Raw genomic sequence first — 19,275 nt, 5'->3', positions numbered from 1 at the left:
ATATATATATATATATATATATATATATATATATATATATGTATATATGTATGTATGTATGTATGTATGTATGTATGTATGTATGTACCTCTCTTACTATGCATATAATAATATATATGCATACATATACGCGTGTACACACACACATACTTACACACATATTCATATTCCCAAATCCACTGCGATACTAATAACCTGTTAGCGCTCAAAATACGTTTTAGAGAAAAGCGTCAGGAACTAACCTGTCGCTTTTGTCTAATATATCTCTCAATAAACGACAAAAGCAGTTTTAGAACCCTATGTGTATTGTCGTTCATGTTATGTTACTAGCATCACTTCTTATGAATCTGAATTTAGTTTTATCATAAGATTACATGAAGAAAATGAACATAACGGATTGTTCATACGATGTTTTTGAACTATATATATATTCTTTTATTTGTCTCAGTCATTTGACTGCAGACATGCAGGAGAAGCGCCTTTAGTCGACGAAATCGACCCCAGAACTTATTCTTTGTAAGCCTAGTACTTATTCTATCGGTCACTTCTGCCGAACTGCTAAGATACGGGGACGTAAACACACCAGCCTCGGTTGTCAAGCGATGTTACGGGGGACAAACACAGACACAGAAACACATACATACATACATACATATATATATATATATATATCTGACAGGTTTCTTTCAGTTTCCGTCTACCAAATCCACTCACAAGGCTTTGGTCGGCCTGAGGCTAAAGTAGAAGCTTTTATCAACAGATTTTTAAAAAAATTCCTCACACTATCTGCGATATTTTCTATTATAGTTTTGTAAAAGTTTAATGATGTTTTAATTAAAGGTATGTCCTTGCAGGTCTTGAGGACGAATTCCTCAAATTCCTTTCCCCCTGTCTTTATACTGTTTTTATTTTGATTTACAAAATCCATCAATTCACTGTTGCACTTGTTCACAACAGTGAAATTGATGGATATATTTCGTCTATAGACTGAAGAATAGCTTTGAAGTTCTGTAATTGGTTGTTTCTGTGATTCCATGCTGGTGTTGATGACGTTGCTGTTTGGAAGTTGTTGATCTTGTTCTTGTTTTTGTTGGAGTGGTTGTGAATTGTGTTGCAGTTGTGATTTCAGAATACGTTTCCGTTGATTTCTTGGAGTAGGGCGCATTCTCCTCCTCTTTCGCTTACTCACTTTCGCTGCTGTGATCTATTGATAGTTCAGCTCTTCTTTTTCTATGTCATTGCAGTTGACGTTGGTTTGGGAGGAAGAACATTCAGAAGAAACTTGCTTTGCTGTGGTAATCTGGGGTAGACTCCTTCTTTGTCTTGGTTTGGGAGTGGTTGTGAACGTGGGTGTGCGAGTGAGTGTAGGCATCTTGAGCACTTGTTTATGATTTTGACATGTGGTGCTTGTAATGTTGGCAGCAAGCGGGACTTTATTTTTTCTTGTTTCAGGGCATAAAGCCTTTAAGTGATTTACAGATCCACATGTGTGGCATCTTGACTCTTTACCCTCCATGAACACTAACATGTGGGTAACATCTGGGAGAGTGATTAGATCGGGCAGCTGCTTGATATGGTCCTGCTTGCATTGCAAGGTCAGTTCCATAGCTTTAACTAATTTTGCTTTGGTAATTTCTTGACCTCAAATATTGTGACTTCATCTTCTTCTAAACCTGCCTAGACGGCCGCCACTAACCAGGTAATGGATATTCCTGGAGGCACATTCAGCACCCTAATCTTGGCAAGACGTTAGCTGCGATAGCTGGGGATTAAAAAAAAGTTGTAATTCCTCAAAGTTATTTTGGAATTACATCTAGCTCCTTCTTTCATCCCAAATCTCACCTCAATAGTTCAAAACCTCTTACCTCGGGCGATGTGGGTCTTTTGTTCCCACATGCGTCCAAGGCATTTTTGTACTTCGTTCTCAGGAGCATTTTCCTCCTGCCTAAACTGCTTTCAATATCTAACTGTCACTATAAAGGTTTCCTTATATTGGGATAGGTATCTCATTAAGTTCTCGAATCCGGTACACACGCAGTCTTCCATACTTATCAGTCTCCTTCCTCCATTTGCTCTTTTTCTGTATAGGCGATTAAAGTCTGCATATGGATGATGGGCTCCATGCATTAGCTGATAAAATGATAATTAAAAATTGTAGATGCAGATTGACAGGAATTAATGTAGCATGGGTAGATTACATGGTATCATACCGTTGGATAAGTAAAACAAAGACCATGTTTGGAATAGAAAAGAACATGGAGAGAATGCTTAATGAAAGTATGAAATATTGGAATACTGAATTGATTGGAGGAATCAAAGCCTCGGAAAACGGAACATTAGAAATGGAATTTTCCAAGGTGATAGCTTATCTCCATTACTGTTCGTATTGCCATCACACCGCTAACTATGATACTACGAAAAGTTAAAATTGCTAACGTTTTGGGAAAAGGAAATGGTCAGGTAAAGCATCTCCTTTTCACGGAGGATATAAAAGTTTATGAAAAAATAAGAAACAGCTTGAAAGTCTTGTACATCTGCATTTTCTCAAATGACTTAGGTATGAAATTTGGGATAGAAAAGCGCGCTGTATTGAAAATGAAACGAGGGAGATTTGAAAGAATCAGGGAATTGAAATAACAAACAATTGGGCAAACAATGAGAGCGGTTGAGAATGGACAGTGGTATAAGTGCTTAAGGGAATATTGGAGGTAGACGAAATAAAAAATGAAGAAATGAAACAAATTACCAGTAGAGGGTAAACAAGGAGAATAGAATTATTGCAGTCAAAGCTGAATTCAGAAAATCTTGTTGAAGCAATAAATTCAAGAGCAGTACTCTTAATCAGATGTAGAGTTGGAATAATAGACTGGACCAGAAATTAAATAAAGAAAGAAACTTGACAGAAAAAACTAGAAAGTTGTTGACGATGTATGGAGCCCACAATCCGAAAGCTGATATCAACCGGCAGTATTTGAGGAGAAACCAAGGTGGAAGAGGTTTAATGGTAGTAGAAGAATGTGAACAGATGGAAAGTAAAAGTCTAGCAGAGTATTTACAGAACAACACAGAAAGACTACTAAAGACTGAATAAAGGTCAGGTGATCAAGCGCGGAATAGAAGGAAAGGATAAGAATTTAAATACAAAGAGAGTACGTCTGACAGATAGAAGAAAAACCTCTACATGGCCAATTTTGGAGAGTCACTGGGCTTGGTTAAAGAAGGCGCAATTAAAATGACAGCTGAAAACTTGTGGATACCTAAGGTTACAAGTAGTAACCTGCTACGCACATAAATCCTACCAGTAATAAGACCGAACCTGAGCTAAACCAAAATAATGATAATAATGATATTAATAATGATAATAATAATGATGATGATAATAATAATAATAATAATAATAATAATAATAATAATAATAATAATAATAATAATAATGTTGATGATAATGATGATGATGATGATGAGGATAATGCTAACAATAACAATAATAATGATGATGATGATTATGACGATGATGGACTCTTTCGTCGAAGACGACGCGTGGGCATTCACCTTTTGCTGAACGATTTGCACAAATAATTCGTTTCTAGTGATCAAATGTATGTGCCGTACATTGCCTCACTCCTTCCATCAAATTGGCGTTGCCTGAACAGGTACACGGTGTACCGCGCGTCAGGTATCGAATTGATAGCAGAGCAACATTAGATGAAGTGTTGAAGTGATTTACACAAGAACCTGAGTAGGAATTGAAACCATGGTCTTACAATCCCGAATGCGACACGCTGACCACCAAGCCCATCCCCTTGGCAATAAGGTCACTGCTCAGTAATATTAAACATACTTATTAAAGAAAATGGACAGTGTGTCAATCGACACCCGGAATAAAAAAAAAAGAGAGAACTTTCAGAGTCAAACCAAATGTGGGTCAAAATGTTTTCTGGTTGTTTGATTCCTTCCAATAACATAGGCATGAAGACCTCCATTGACCGGATAACTCCCAACAATGGCCATCGAGCACACCTTTTTCACCTTGTACAGTTAAAACAAGGCAAAATGGACTAGGGAAGAAAACAAGGAAGTACTTGCGGCCTATAGTACTGAAATGTGTTTTCCAACTAGAAGGTCGAATACCGAACAAACATACTTAAACTGGAGGAAGTACCGAACACGGACGCCAATAAATTAGCTAATGATCGCAGGAACATCATAAAGAAATTGCTGTTGACTGACCTTGATTCAATTGTATATTTAGGTCAATAGTCATACAAGTAATAACGCAAATAACGATACAAAACATGCTCCCATGGTGGAAGTAGAACCTAGCATGACAAATACCCAAAGCGAGGTTATCAATGAAATTGTCCCTGGCACTGATTTAATTTATAGTGGAAGAGGAAACAAACTCTGAACTTGACAAGCTAAAAGCAAAAATTCTATCAGAGTGGCTGAAGGTCAAACACACCAGACAGAGAGATCACAATGATCTTCCCAAAATTCACAACTCAAAACAAAATGGCGGATTAATAGGCAAAGTAAATGTAGTTATAATTTTCATCTCACTTCGCTAAATAATCTACTTTATGCAGCAGCTTCAATAACTATTGCATAATGTAGTAATCAAATAAAGAAAAAGACTTGGAATATAAACAGGAAACCAGTGTGGCATGAAAGAATTATAAATAAAATTAGTATACTTAGATCTGCTCTTGAACCATTCAAAAATATCAAGAGTAAAAACAGGTCAAAATGCCGAAACTGACAAAAAAAGAAAAGAAAAAGTGAAATTGACGAAGCAATTGAAAAAGATAAGGAAATCATCCAAGCCAAAGCGGCACGGAAAAGGAGACTCGAAAAAAATATTTGACTTATGTTTTGAAACAATCTTAAAAGTTTTTATAGGAAAATTACAAAAGCTAATATAAATATAAAAACTACACCTACCAATGGAGAAGTACAAAAGTTTTGGACATCGATCCGGTCGCACCCTAAACAACACAATCGTAATATTCCCCGGATTCATCAACAAGTCAGAAACCGTGAATATTAAATTGTAAATATGGAAAGATGTCTCTGTTGAAGGTCACAAGTCTACACTGAGAAAATCCAACAAATAGAAATCACATGGGAAAGATAACATCCCTAACTGCTGACCAAATGCTTTTCCTTGAATCTCATGGGAAACTGACCCACTACTGACCCATTATGGCCGAAAAATAACCACTGAATTTTAAACGCCACTGATCTGGTTTCTTCTGAAATATGTTGATAAAAGCTAACTTTAAAGCAATTCTCCACCAAGTCGATAAAATTCTTGGAGGTATTCTCTACAAAAGGTTAGTGCTTCGAAAGAAAACTATTTAGGGGACAATTTCTGTTTAGAGAAAAGTTGCTTAGAGTGATGCAGTTATATGTTGGGGAATACTATTTTACTCTTTTACTTGTTTCAGTCATTTGACTGCGGCCATGCTGGAGCAACGCCTTTAGTCGAGCAAATCGACCCCGGGACTTATTCTTTGTAAGCCCAGTACTTATTTTATTAGTCTCTTTTGCCGAACCGCTTTTGCCGACGTAAACACACCAGCATCGTTGTGGGACAACACAAACACACACACGCATATATATATACATATATACGACAGGCTTCTTTCAGTTTCCGTCTACCAAATCCACTCACAAGGCATTGGTCGGCCCGGGGCTATAGCAGAAGACACTTGCCCAAGATGCCACGCAGTGGGACTGAACCCGGAACAATGTGGTTGGTTAGCAAGCTACTTACCACACAGCCACTCCTGCGCCTATGATTTTGAAAGGTTTCTGGAATTAAAATACTTCATGAAGCAGCAAAAATTTTTGAATGAGATTAGCTTACCTTAATAGTGTTTCTATTATGGAGTCGCTCATCTCTAATATTTTTGGGAAAATGAACAAAGATTACTTCTAAGAAGTCTCTAAATATATATGTAAGGACGTTTAAATTAAAATCTGGATGATACCATAAAATAGAGCTTGGTCTATATATCTGACGATCGTGAAGTACATAGATTTTAAAAATATTTCATAAACTTCTTCCAAGAAATATGTTGACAATAAGTAAACTTAGCACAGTTAATACTTTGAATACTCTTTCAATTTACAAATATATATTCTACTCTCAGTGTAAACCTAACAAAAGATTATTTTATATACATATGAATTTGAACCTCACTATGATAAGAAATTTGTCACCAACATTAGTAAACGCATATTCCCCTTATCTTCAGATGAGGATACATTCATTACTTCAATGACGAAGCAACAAATTAAACATATACAGGGCGGGGAAGCAAAATTTACAATGAACGCTATGTTGTTTTTTCTCAGGAGGCACTAAGTCAATTGTTTTGAAACCTAGCATATATTGATGTCATACTCATACCTAACACTATTATCATTACCTTTTCAGAAACTTTTGCCCATATGAGTAATCAGAAAAGCAAAAGTCAAAGAGTGTGTGATTTTCTGAATGCACTCGTCACACCAAAGGAGATTTCAAAAAATAGTAGGAGTGTCCATAAAGACTATTTATAAAGTAAAGAATAAAATGACTATGAGCAAAACTATTACGAGGAAGTCTGGAAGTTGAGCAATCAACAAAAAACGTACCAAAGCTTTTATTAAAGCTCTCAAATCCAAAATCCTAAAGGATCCAATCGAATCCATGAGAAAAATGGCAATTAAATTTGAGGTAGACAACAAGACCGTTAGAAATGCTGTAAAATATGATTTGAGGTTAAAATCTTACACAAGAACAGCAAAACACTTGTTGACAACAGCTATGAAGGAAAAGAGATTGGAGAGGTGCGAGAAAATTATTACATGGTTCAAGAAAAAGTTCTCCATTTTAACGATCTTTTCAGATGAAAAGATCTTCACAGTCGATGCTGTTCTGAACAGCAGAAATGACATATTTATCGCAAAATCAACAGCTGAGGTTAAGGGGACATTCAAAACAAAAGATCCTGTTCAGGTTATGGCTTTTGGTGTTGTGGCTTCCGATGGAAAGAAAATGCCTATAATATTCTACAAAGCTGATGAAAAGATCAATGTTAATACTTACTACAAGACTCTGAGATACGAGGTATTGCCATGGCTTAAAGCAAACTTACCCAGATAGTAATTATGTATGGACACGGGATGGTGCTCCAGCCCACACAGCTAGAAAAATACAAGATTTCTGCAAATCCAACTTTAGCAATTTTTTGGAATCATGTTTATGGCCGCCTTCTAGCCTAGATCTAAACTCTCTGGATTATGATATTTGGGGCGTTTTAGAACATGCTACCAATAGAACATCACACAGCAATGTCGACTCTCTTAAAGATACTATTAAAGAAGAATGGGAGAAGTTGTCTCCCGAATATTTGAGGAACGCCTGTGAAAGTTTCAGGAAGCGTGTGAAGGCAGTTATTGAGAAAGGAGAACACATAGAATAAAAATATTTTCTATTATGTAAATTGTCTTGTGGCAAATAAATTCTCATGAATTTCAATAAACAAATTGGTCATACAATATCTTTCAAACCCCGCCTCAAAATATTGTAAATTTTGCTTCCCCACCCTGTATATGCTATATGCTAATGTTTCCAAATGTGAAAAATAGTCAAAGAGATATCTTATGGTATAATCCAGTTTTTAATTTAAACATCCGTATACATCATATTAAATAGAATTCTTAAACTTAATCACTTTTTGTTTTTTCGAATTTATTTACTAGAAACACAGTTAAGGCAAAGAGTTCTTTCAATAATTTTGCTAGTTCTATTAACCATTTTAATTCCAGAAACATTTTCAACATTTTCAGACAACGATATATTATAGTCTATTTTTTTATTGTAAGTTCATGACGCCAAAACAATTATCTACTAAAGATGACTTGAATTATTGGAAACTCATGGAAAGACATTTATGCAACGAGTTAGTTTCGCTTGCACTATTAATATTTTTACGCTCATGCTCTTGTCATTAAAAATACCCCTTTTACAATTTAGTGTATAGACATAAAAATATTCTCCAGCATTCTCTCTTAGCAAAATATATTGTTCCTGGGTCAAACTGATCTTTCCAAACACATATCACATAGTCAATCCTTATTCTACATGAACAAACGAGTAGTCACTAAGGTATTCGGCATCATTTCTCTATGCATATCGTCCACTTACTTTTATGTTTCGTTCATCGAAGATCGATAACAAGAAACATTGGGTAAAGATTTGTGAAGTTTCAGTTTCCAATAAATTGTTTACATATGTGTGTGTTCATGTGTATGAGCATAAATATGTATGTACGTATGTACACGCACACCCATACACACATACATATTATACATATATGTATATATACATATATACGTACAAACCCATACACATATGTGTGTGTGTGTGTGTGTGTGTGTGTGTGTGTGTGTGTGTGTGTGTGTTTATATTATAATGGAGAAAGCTGCTTATTAATTAGGAATAAAACAGTTACTAAAAGAAAGCAATTGAAGGCTCGACCGTCTGGAAATTCTTTTATAGATTCATGTTCCAAGTAATTTCCTGTAATTTCGATTTCTGCAGTTTATTGAATATTTGAACTATATCTTTTTCACAAATTGAAATATTCGTTGCATTCACTGCGGAGAAGATTTTAAAGTTTGATATTAATTCGTTGCAGGCGAAAATTTCCGTTTTCATTTGCAACAGTCTCTCACTGTCTCTCGCCTATATTTTCATTAATGATAACTTAATATGTATTCATTTCAATGTTTTCATTTCAAGTTTTATTTCGCCATTTTCAAAACCCACAGTTTGTTTTATATACGTAATGTAAAAAAAAAAAAATTGAATGAATGAATGCTATGAGACAAAATAGCTGTATAACTTTGGGGCTTACGAGACACAATTCCAAGAATAATATGTTTGCAGAGTTTGTTGAATATTTTTGATAGGATTATTTTTTTTTAATATACCGGTGTAATTTTTTAAAAATTAGAAGTGATTTTGTGGGTATGGCTATTTGGAACGCTATAAGCCTTACAATAATAACTATTCCTAGCATGCTAAGTGTAGTTGAGTTACCTTGAAGTTTATATAAATTAGAGATGTATTACAACTACGATAAATTACTGAAATAAATATTTACGAAGCAAATGTGATTCTTTATAAATTGAAGTTTTCAGGAAAATTTACTTTCTGAACTTCCTTTTATTGTTGAATATTTCAATTTAAATATTCAGTACAAGATAGTTTTTAACAAGCTTTTTCTTATACGATTTTTTCATTTCATGTTTATTGCATTCATTGTATGCAATGTTCTCTCTCCTTCTCTCTCTCTCTCTCTCTCTCTCTCTCTTTCTCTCTCTCACACACACTGTCTCTCTAATATAAACATACACAGTCTCTGTAACATAAACACACACACACACTCCAGGTTTGATTTCGTTATTACACAAATATAACTAGACTTTTGCAATTCAACATGAGGCGTCCAAAAAAATAGTATCCGGCTGAAAAAGAACATTTAGCAGTAAGGGCACGACGGCAGAGAGAAAGACGGGCAACTGAATCAGATAAAACCAGGGAAAAGCGACTGAAACAAATGTCTGAATATGCACATAAATGCAGAGATGATTCTGTTTTCGTTACACATGACCGACTGGTTAGAGTATCTCGTAAGAAGAATATTCTACTTCAAAATAAGACACTGAGTCACTCTTCACCGTCTGTGACTGTTCAGCTGCCTATTGATAATCAGTATCAAATGGGAAGCCTTCCAAACTTCAGTAAGATACAAAGAGAAACACCAGTGCCAACAAACAGAGTGCTCAGAGAGGAAACCCAATATTTACAGCCGGAGTACAGACGACGAAATTTTCACACAAGGAAGAATTCTGCTAAAGGATTAGCAATGAAAACCAGTTTCGATAATTTTCAAGAACAGGCTGTCCTCTCTATTGTACAGTCACATAATTGAGGGAGTCTCTTTGATAATGTTTGTTCATACTGCAAAGCTTGCAGATGGACTGCTGAATTAGAATGTCTATGTTGCTTTGAGGGGAAGGTAAAACTTGACAAACTGTTTCCTCCTCCGTAGTTGGACTACTATACCTTCATGTTTATTTAAAAAAGAGAGATTATGACTGTGATAAAATAATGAAAGCAATATTAACTAAGCAAGTGAGCACTATTATACAAAAAAATAATTAGATGCAAAATATTATAAAAATTATTAGAATTGAGAATCAAATGTTAAAATATTATCAAGTGGCTAGCAGAAAACCACCCGAAAGACGTTCTTTCTGCTAGTATATATATATATATATATATATATATATATATATATATATATATATATATATATATATATATATATATATATATATATATTAATCAATATAGGGTGGCAAAAAAAATTTTGTAGAATTTTTTTTGCCACCAGCGGCCTAGTGGGAAAAAATTAAATAGTCATAGACCATTTTTAAGTTCAACATCAACAATCAAGGAACGGCCATAATAGGCCATTCACCCACTAGAAATAACAGCCAAAGCTTCAACCGCAAATAAAAATCAATTCCGTAAACAGGAGAAAATTAAAAAAACATTTACCGCTCTCATACAGATGCACACGCACACAAAGATGCATTAAAATACAGCGTGTTCATATCTCGGTTGTGTACGTGTTGTTCTGTGTGAAACTGGTGTATCTCTTATCCTCGCCGTAGCAAGTTTAAACAGCTAACTGGTTTCTTGTCTTTATTATTATTTTTTTCTCATCTACCACCCCGAAATATACTATTCACATACCCTTATATGTCCACAACCTGCGCACCTACCAGCTCTCAAGTCTGGACGACCACCTAAAGTAAAATAATAATATAAATATTAATAAATGTAATGGGGTATTACGCCTCTATTACAAACAATCAAGTACCCCTATCCCACCCGTGCTCGCAGCCAATATCACCAATCAATAACCACTTGAAATCTATCTTTTCACATCGCCATCAAGCAATCTGTCACTTACTCCCCACCACCCCACACACAACCGCTACCGACACCACCACCACCATCACTAGAGTCTTGCCCTATTTCTAGCAAACACCACCCTGCAATAAATGCCCCACCTTGTGACAATATGTTTCCCCCCTCACAGACATAGTTATACCAACCCCACAAGCCACCGCTGCCACCACCACCACCATCACCATCGCCGCCGCCGCAAACTTTACTAACACATCTCCTACGTTACGTTGTAGCATATACAATGCTTATTTGAAATGCAAATAAAAAAAGTTTAAAAAAAGAAATTCCATGGTAGCCGACCGTTTACGAAATTCACTATGACAACATCAACAACACTAACAACAACAACATCAACACCGCCGCCGCTATCACCACTGCCAACACCAACAACCACAACTGTAACATCAACACCATCAACAGTACCCTGTTATTACAACTTAAATTTCTCCACTTCACCAAATGTTCTCAATAACCAACCTCACCAACGCCAATAAACATCACCACACCGTCTCTATAACCACCAACACCACCCTAAAGAAATCAATCGATAGATAGACAGACAAGCAAGCAGTTGGACAGAGATAGATAGGTAGATAGATAGATAGATAGATAGATACATAGATAGCGAGAGGGAGACAGATATAGAGAGAGATAGAGAGAGAGAGAGAGAAAGAAAGAGAGAGAGATTGACAGGCTGTGTAGCATACATTACAGAACTGTTGGAGGCCGCTTTGGCCTCTGAAGACTCGACCGTAATGGGGTGGGTGTAACTAAACTAGACATCCGGTCCAGGTGTTCCCAGCCAGCGGGATCTTTTGTCGGAACTAATGCTGCTAGGCTCTTTAGAAAATATACACAATGAAATCTATACGCATGCAAACACACGCACATGCACACAACTATACAAATATGTGTGTGTATAATACATAAGTGTCTATACACACACACACACACATATATATATATATATATACACACGCACTAATATGTGTGTGTGTGTGTGTGTATGCGTATGCAACAGACATGGCATTACAATTGTATATTTAGCTACACACGTCATTGTGTGTTTCTGTGTGTGACTGTGTGTGTATGTGTTCGTGTGTGCGTGTGTGTGTAGCTTTAAGCATATATATATATATATATATATATATATATATATATATATATATATATATATATATATATAATATATATATATATATATATATATATATATATATATATATATATATATATATATACATACATATATATATACATATATATATATATATATATATAAAGTTAATCCAAACAAGAAAACACAAAAAACACAGCAACGCGAGGACATGGAACAAATGTAGTATTATTGGACGCTCAGGAAAGAAGGGAAGAAGGAGGGTTTAACGTTTCGAGCGGAACTCTTCGTCGGAAACATAGGAGAAGGAAAGATCCCGAGAAGGGAAGACAGAGGAAAAAAAATCGCCAACGGTACACACGGGGTCACATATATATATGCACATACACACATTATATATGTGTGTGTATATGCATTATTTACCTACGTACATACACGCATGATATATATGTCGTATGTATGTATGTATGTATGTATGTATGTATGTATGTATGTATGTATGTATGTATGTATGTATGTATGAATATACTAAATACACTATACATCACCCATGATGCCTCGTCTAACTGAATTAATTGCACAATCAAACCGACCGATATTCAGATAAATTTTTCTGTGTTTTGCGTATGATGTCATATTGTTTTTGATTCAGACAAAGTTTTCAAACTCTAATTATCCGTAATTTAATTTTCCTATTGACTAATTAATATTTGAGCGTTAACAGTAGATTGTGTATCAAATTTCTAGTGTCTTTTTCATCAAATTGATTATTCGGTGGTGAAATGTATGGTACTGCTGTTGTTTCGTAGGTCATACTTGCATCACAAACTCGTACAAACTGACTATACAGCTGTTGTATCGAGTCGTTTCAATAGAAATGTCTCGGAGTATGCAGCTATTATTTTTAAAATTCTCGTATAGCTATCGTCATTAAAATCACGTATCGTGTATTAGGATTATCCCTAAATACCCGTTGGATTTACTTCTTTCACTCTCAGAGATTACTCAAGGGGATTGAGCGAAGTCTGTGACTTACCTAATCCTTGACAAATTAGGGAGACTGATGCAGTCATGCAAAGCTCGTATACCCCTAAGTCATGCAAAGCTCGTATATACCTAAGCTGTGTGGGGGGAAGAGAGCGAGGAGAAACATCTAGGTTCTGGGAGGAAGGGTTGAGCTCAGTGTGGTAGTGGGGTTTGGCTAGTGGGATTCAAAGGAGGAGTCACAGGAGAAGAAAACGGTGAGTAAGGTTGTTACCATACGCCAACTGGTTTGATGTCTCAGTAAGCTGACTTTAAAGTATTTTCTCAAGGTGATGTGGCAATATTTTGGTGTGGGTGGGGTTACTTTAGAATGCGACATCAATAATCTTGTAATGAAGTTTTAATTTTCTTACCTCTTTTCTCTTACTTATTTCAGTTATTACACAACGGCCATGCTGGGACAGTCGAATGAATCGACCCAGTTCTTATATTTTTAAAAGCATGGTACTTATTGTATCGGGCTCTTATGGGAATTAAACACACCAACACCACTTGTCGACACCACGCACACACACACACGCCCACACGCACACACACACACACACACACACACACACACTACGGGCTTCTTTCAGTTTACGTCTACGAAATCCACTGACAAGGCTTTAGTTGGCCCAAGGCTATAGTAGAAGGCACTTGCCCAAGATGTTACGCGGTAGGACTGAACTCCGAACAACGTGGTTGTGAAGCAATGTTCTTACCACACAGCCACGAAATTAATGAATTCATTTGAGTTTCTCTTTTTTTTTTCTTTTTTTGTAAATTATGGTAAATTTATGGAAATTACCAAGGCTCTTCGACTTTAATTTTGCATATGTCTAAGTCACTTTCTTACTGGAGATAGTGTCGAACAATTGTACTGATGACAGCTATTGAGCGAGAAACACGGGTCCATGACTGTTCTCTTATCTTCAGGCAATAATCTCGTCCCTTTCGTTAATGTCAAGTCAGTTTTAGAGAACTCTTGATTCTGAATGTTATCTCCATTTCTCAAGTGTCATTTGGTAATTATGATACATCCTCTAGAGGCGAAGATTTGTTTAACACACACACACACACACACACACACACACACACACATGCACGCATATGCATACATACATATACGTATACATACATACACGTTTGTGTGTGTGTGTTAATTTTGTCCATTCATAATGGGACGCGATTCTTTTGAGCTTATTTAAAAAAAATTCAAGTGGGATATGGGAGAAGGAATTTTTGAGCCAGTTAGCTTTAACATAGAACAGCTATCACTAATTGGCAGGAAAGTTGCGCCGTAGAATACTTTATGCTTAGAATTGTTTGTATTATATTTCTGAGAATAAATTCTGTTAAGTCTCACCAGACCATTTTGTGTTTTAATGTTTTTGGTATTCCTCCCATTCTTGACTTGTATTAGATGACCACCCACACTAGTTTGGCTATTATGTTGAGTCAGTGGCACACAACTACGTAAATTATTCCAGTTCAGCTAAATTATTGTAAAACCATTATAGCATTGTTATCAGGGGATTCTTATAACCATTCAGAGAATTCGTCAAAGGCTACGCATGATCAAGCTTCACCTGTCTTCAGCTGTGGTATTTCCGGAAGCTAATTTTGGTTTGCCGTCATGACTTTATAATAAAATTGCTGTTATTATTGTTTAGGTTTCCTTTGATATCGACTGGATAACAAATATTTGCCGAGCGACAGCCAGTCACCTAGGGCAGGTATTATAGTGTAATGCTATTATTCAACACAACTTCCGGTCTTGCTGGGTTCTATAAAATATAAAAAAAGATATAAAATATTTTGAGAATATAGATTACAAGGACAAGAACTCAGGTAGACTGTCAGCTGTTCTATGTGGTGTTTAGTACAATTGTTTTGCATTTCGTGTATTAGGTTTTCCAAGTAAGTTTATCTTCACCTTTTGATGCAACTCTCTTCTCTATACTGTGCTTTTCCTCCATCTTTCTCTAATTCCCTTTTCTCTCCCCTCCTTCACCGTTTCAATCAGTCTCTCTATCACCCTCTTTCTCTTTTTTCTCTCTCTCTCTTTCTCTCGTGGCTCACAGCTGACCATCGTCCATCTTTCTTTTCCTGCACGGACGTTAGAAAGAACGGACGTGTTTTTTTTTCTTCCTCTTCTATCTTTTCTCTTTTCAAGAAATGTTTCTCTCAGTGTTCACTATTTTCCTCTCGTTCTGGTCTAACGACACTCCATGTTTGTTTTCGTCCGGTTTCCTTGTATGTCTTTACTGTCATAACTAGATATAAGTAACTGTCGATAAAAAGAGGCTCTTTTTATGGACAGTTACTTATATACATTTGACTACTCCTACTGTCTTCTTTCCCTGAGGGAAAGGGATACATATGATAATATTTATGACCATACCTAGCCATGAGCTGTCAACTCACTCTTGTCCTTTATTCAAAACAGACAAAATCTTCAAGTCTTAGATTTAGTAGTTGATAAAGAGATAAATGAGTTAGAAATGAATTACAATCCCTTACAGCACTATGACCCTAAGTAGGCTTCACGCGATTCTTGGAAGTGTAGTCTATTCTTAAGCGACAACATGAATATCTTCCATCTTCTTTCTCTGTTAAAATATTTGAGAAAAATTATATTAATGCGTCCTACTGGTTAAAATTCTATTTATTTATTTGTGCAGTTGGAGATGGCATGGCCTTTGAATTGATGTAATGAATGTAATGACTGCATTGTTCAATTAAATGGAGCCGCTTGAAACGGTCGTACTACATCACTATCTGATATCCTGTTGCTAATTTATATATATATATATATATATATATATTATATATATATATATATATATATATATATATATATATGATTAAAGGGGCATTTGAATGTAACTGTGAATATAATAGGCCGAACTGTTCGTGTCTTTGATCTCGTGTTAATATATAGCGTGCAGTTCAATAAATTATATTTTATGACGTACTCTACCGATGATCTGAGGATAATTATGTAAGTAAAATTGCATAATTTATTAACAGTGAAACAACTGTATGGGGTTAATCTATATTTTTGTTATTTTTCATTTGTCCTGCTCGCTTACGTTCTTAGTGTGCTAAATTTTTCTCGAGAACAATTCTTAGTGGTTCAGTCCCTTTGCGGATCTATATCTAGCGAAAGAACGTCCACATAGTGGATTCCCTCTCATATTTGTGTATTAATAATATTTACTGAATCTCAGTCTTTTATGCGCTAGGCCACTGGTGTTTAAATTGATGTTATTAAATTAATATCAAATCTTTTCACCCTCATTTTGACTTTAATCATAAATTAATATGTTCTCAAACCGGCGTAAACTACTGCAGTGGATTACTCATGCAGCATTTATTTCCGGAAATTTGGCGCGCTAGAACGAGGGCATTTGAATGTAACTGTGAATATAATAGGCCAAACTGTTCATGTCTTTTTTCCTCGTGTTAATATATAGCGTGCAGTTCGACAAATTATATTTTATGACGTACTCTACCGATGATCTGAGGATAATTATATAAGTAAAATTGCATAATTTATTTACAGTGAAACAATTGTATGGGGTTAATCTATATTTTTGTTATTTTTCATTTGTCCTGCTCGCTTACGTTCTTAGTGTGCTAAATTTTTCTCGAGAACAATTCTTAGAGGTTCAGTCCCTTTGCGGATCTATATCTAGCGAAAGAGCGTCCACATAGTGGATTCTCTCTCATATTTGTATATATATATTTATAAATAAGGATATTATCAAGTGGCCAGAATGTGAATAAATACCATACAAGGGTAATAATTTTTCACAACTTATATATATATACGACAGGCTTCTGTCAGTTTCCGTCTACCAAATTCACTCAAGGTTTTGGTCGGCTCCAGGCGATAGTAGAAAATACTTGCCCCAAGGTGTCACGCAGTAGGACTGAACCTGGAACTATGTGGTTGGGAAGCAAGCTTCTTACCACACAGCGACTGAGTTTTAAAAAAAATATTTTTAGAACTCCTAGTGTTCCAATCACAACTGATATAGTTTCAATCTTCCAGTGCCCCATCCTTCTTATTTAAATTTCACGATTTTTATACATGGCAAGTGTGTCATATTCTTTGGCTGGTGTATTTTTTCAGTTGGTATAGGCGTAGGCGTAGGCGCGGCTGTGTAATAAGTGTACTTCACAAATACATGTTTCCGGTTTCAATCCCATTGCATGGCATCTTGGACAAGTGTCTCCCACTATAATCTCTGGCCACCAAAACTTTGTGAGTGGATTTAGTAGACGGAAAATGAAAGAAGCCCGTCACACACACACCACACACACACACACACACACACACACACACACACCACACACACACATATATATATATTAGTTGTGTCTTCGTCCCCACTACTTGTTGATAACCAGTGTTGGTGTGTTTACGTCACCATAACTTAGGCAAAAGAGACCGATAGAATAAGTACCAGGCTTAAGAAAGTAAGTACTGGGGTCGACTAAAATTCTACAAGGCCGTGCCCCAGTATGTCCGCAATCTAATGATTGAAGCAACTAAAGATAATGATAAAAGATAAAATTCATGTGTAAGTAGGTTAGTCTTGGTGTCTTTAACGATAATATCTGGGGTGTGGTCATTAATTCCATGATCAGTAATGTCTTACAGGATGTTAGCGCTGCTACTTTCAACTACTGGTTTAGTTTAGTGTTCATACTTACTTCTCGCATGCTTGGAATCGAGGTTTTTGTATAAAGTCTACTTAATATATTGGCCAGTTTTGTCGTGTCTAGCTTCATATTCTGTTGGAGCCAGGGCTGGGTATCCAGCTACTATATGGTCAATTGTTTCGCCGTGACCATTACAGACTCTGCATTTAGGGACTGCTCCTATTTTTGAGGACGTTAGTTCGATATTTATTGGGAATAAAATCTAGTCCTAGGCAGCAAGACTGAATCCTTCTGTTTCTGACTTCAATCCTGAGCTCCATAACCACTGATGGGATTTTGATTGGTTTTTATCAGCGTCCTGAGCACGGAGTGGGTATTGGTCATAGAAAAATTTCTGCTGCCACCTTTCAAGTTATTAAATCCTTCAACTATGTATTTTATGATAGGAGCTTTCTGGTTTTTGTAACCATTCTTTGTAGCTCAGCTTGGTTCTAGTTGATGAAATTGAATCCATTTTGTATACCAAATACTACTAAGGTGTTAATAGCTTCTCTGCATTTCTTGGATTTCAATTCAGTTTTCAGAACCAGTCTTACTCTTCTGTACTACTTCTTTCGAGTCCCCTTAATTTGTATGTGTTGAATACCATCACGCTCACTCATCAACGCCAAAGTACTTATAGGTTCCGTCTGGAGCGAGTTCTTTTATGGTTTTCTATTGGTCAAATTGAATGGATGTATCAGTTTCCCTCTTTTTAAAGTTGCATTTGCACATTTATCGGACCCAAGTCCATACCAATATCATTATCGAACTACATTACTCTTCATAAAAGTTCTAATTCTTGCTCATTCTTAGCATACAACTTTAAATCGTTCATAAAAAAAAGAAATGGTTGATCAGACAATTGCTGTTGATGTAGTCACTAGGTTTATATTCATACAATATATTGTTCCAATCGTATGAAAATGGGAAACAATCCAGTATAGAACAAGAGTAGAGAGGGGGAGTCACCTTTGACTTTACGAGATTGCATGACTCCATTGCAGTGGTTAATAGAAAGAAGTATTTACCGCTTTGTCATAGTACATCAGAGAACGTCTGGGATGTGTGGAAATATTTTGTATGTGTTTAAAGCATTCGATATCCATTCATAGAGGATTATTATTATTATTATTATTATTATTATTATTATTATTATTATTATTTTTATTATTATTATTATTATTATTATTATTATTATTATTATTATTATAAAATAATGAACGGACACTGAAAAAGTGAACGCGCTTTACTTGTAAACTATCAGGCCTATACCATACGATTTAACTATGACGATGATGATAATAATAATAATAATAATAATAATAATAATAATAATAATAATAATGATAATAATAATACTGCCCTGATGCAGTACCAGGCA

The sequence above is a fragment of the Octopus sinensis genome, linkage group LG2 (genome assembly GCF_006345805.1).
Source record: "Octopus sinensis linkage group LG2, ASM634580v1, whole genome shotgun sequence".
Classification (NCBI taxonomy): Eukaryota; Metazoa; Mollusca; class Cephalopoda; order Octopoda; family Octopodidae; genus Octopus; species Octopus sinensis.
Note: the sequence above shows the minus strand (reverse complement) of the source record.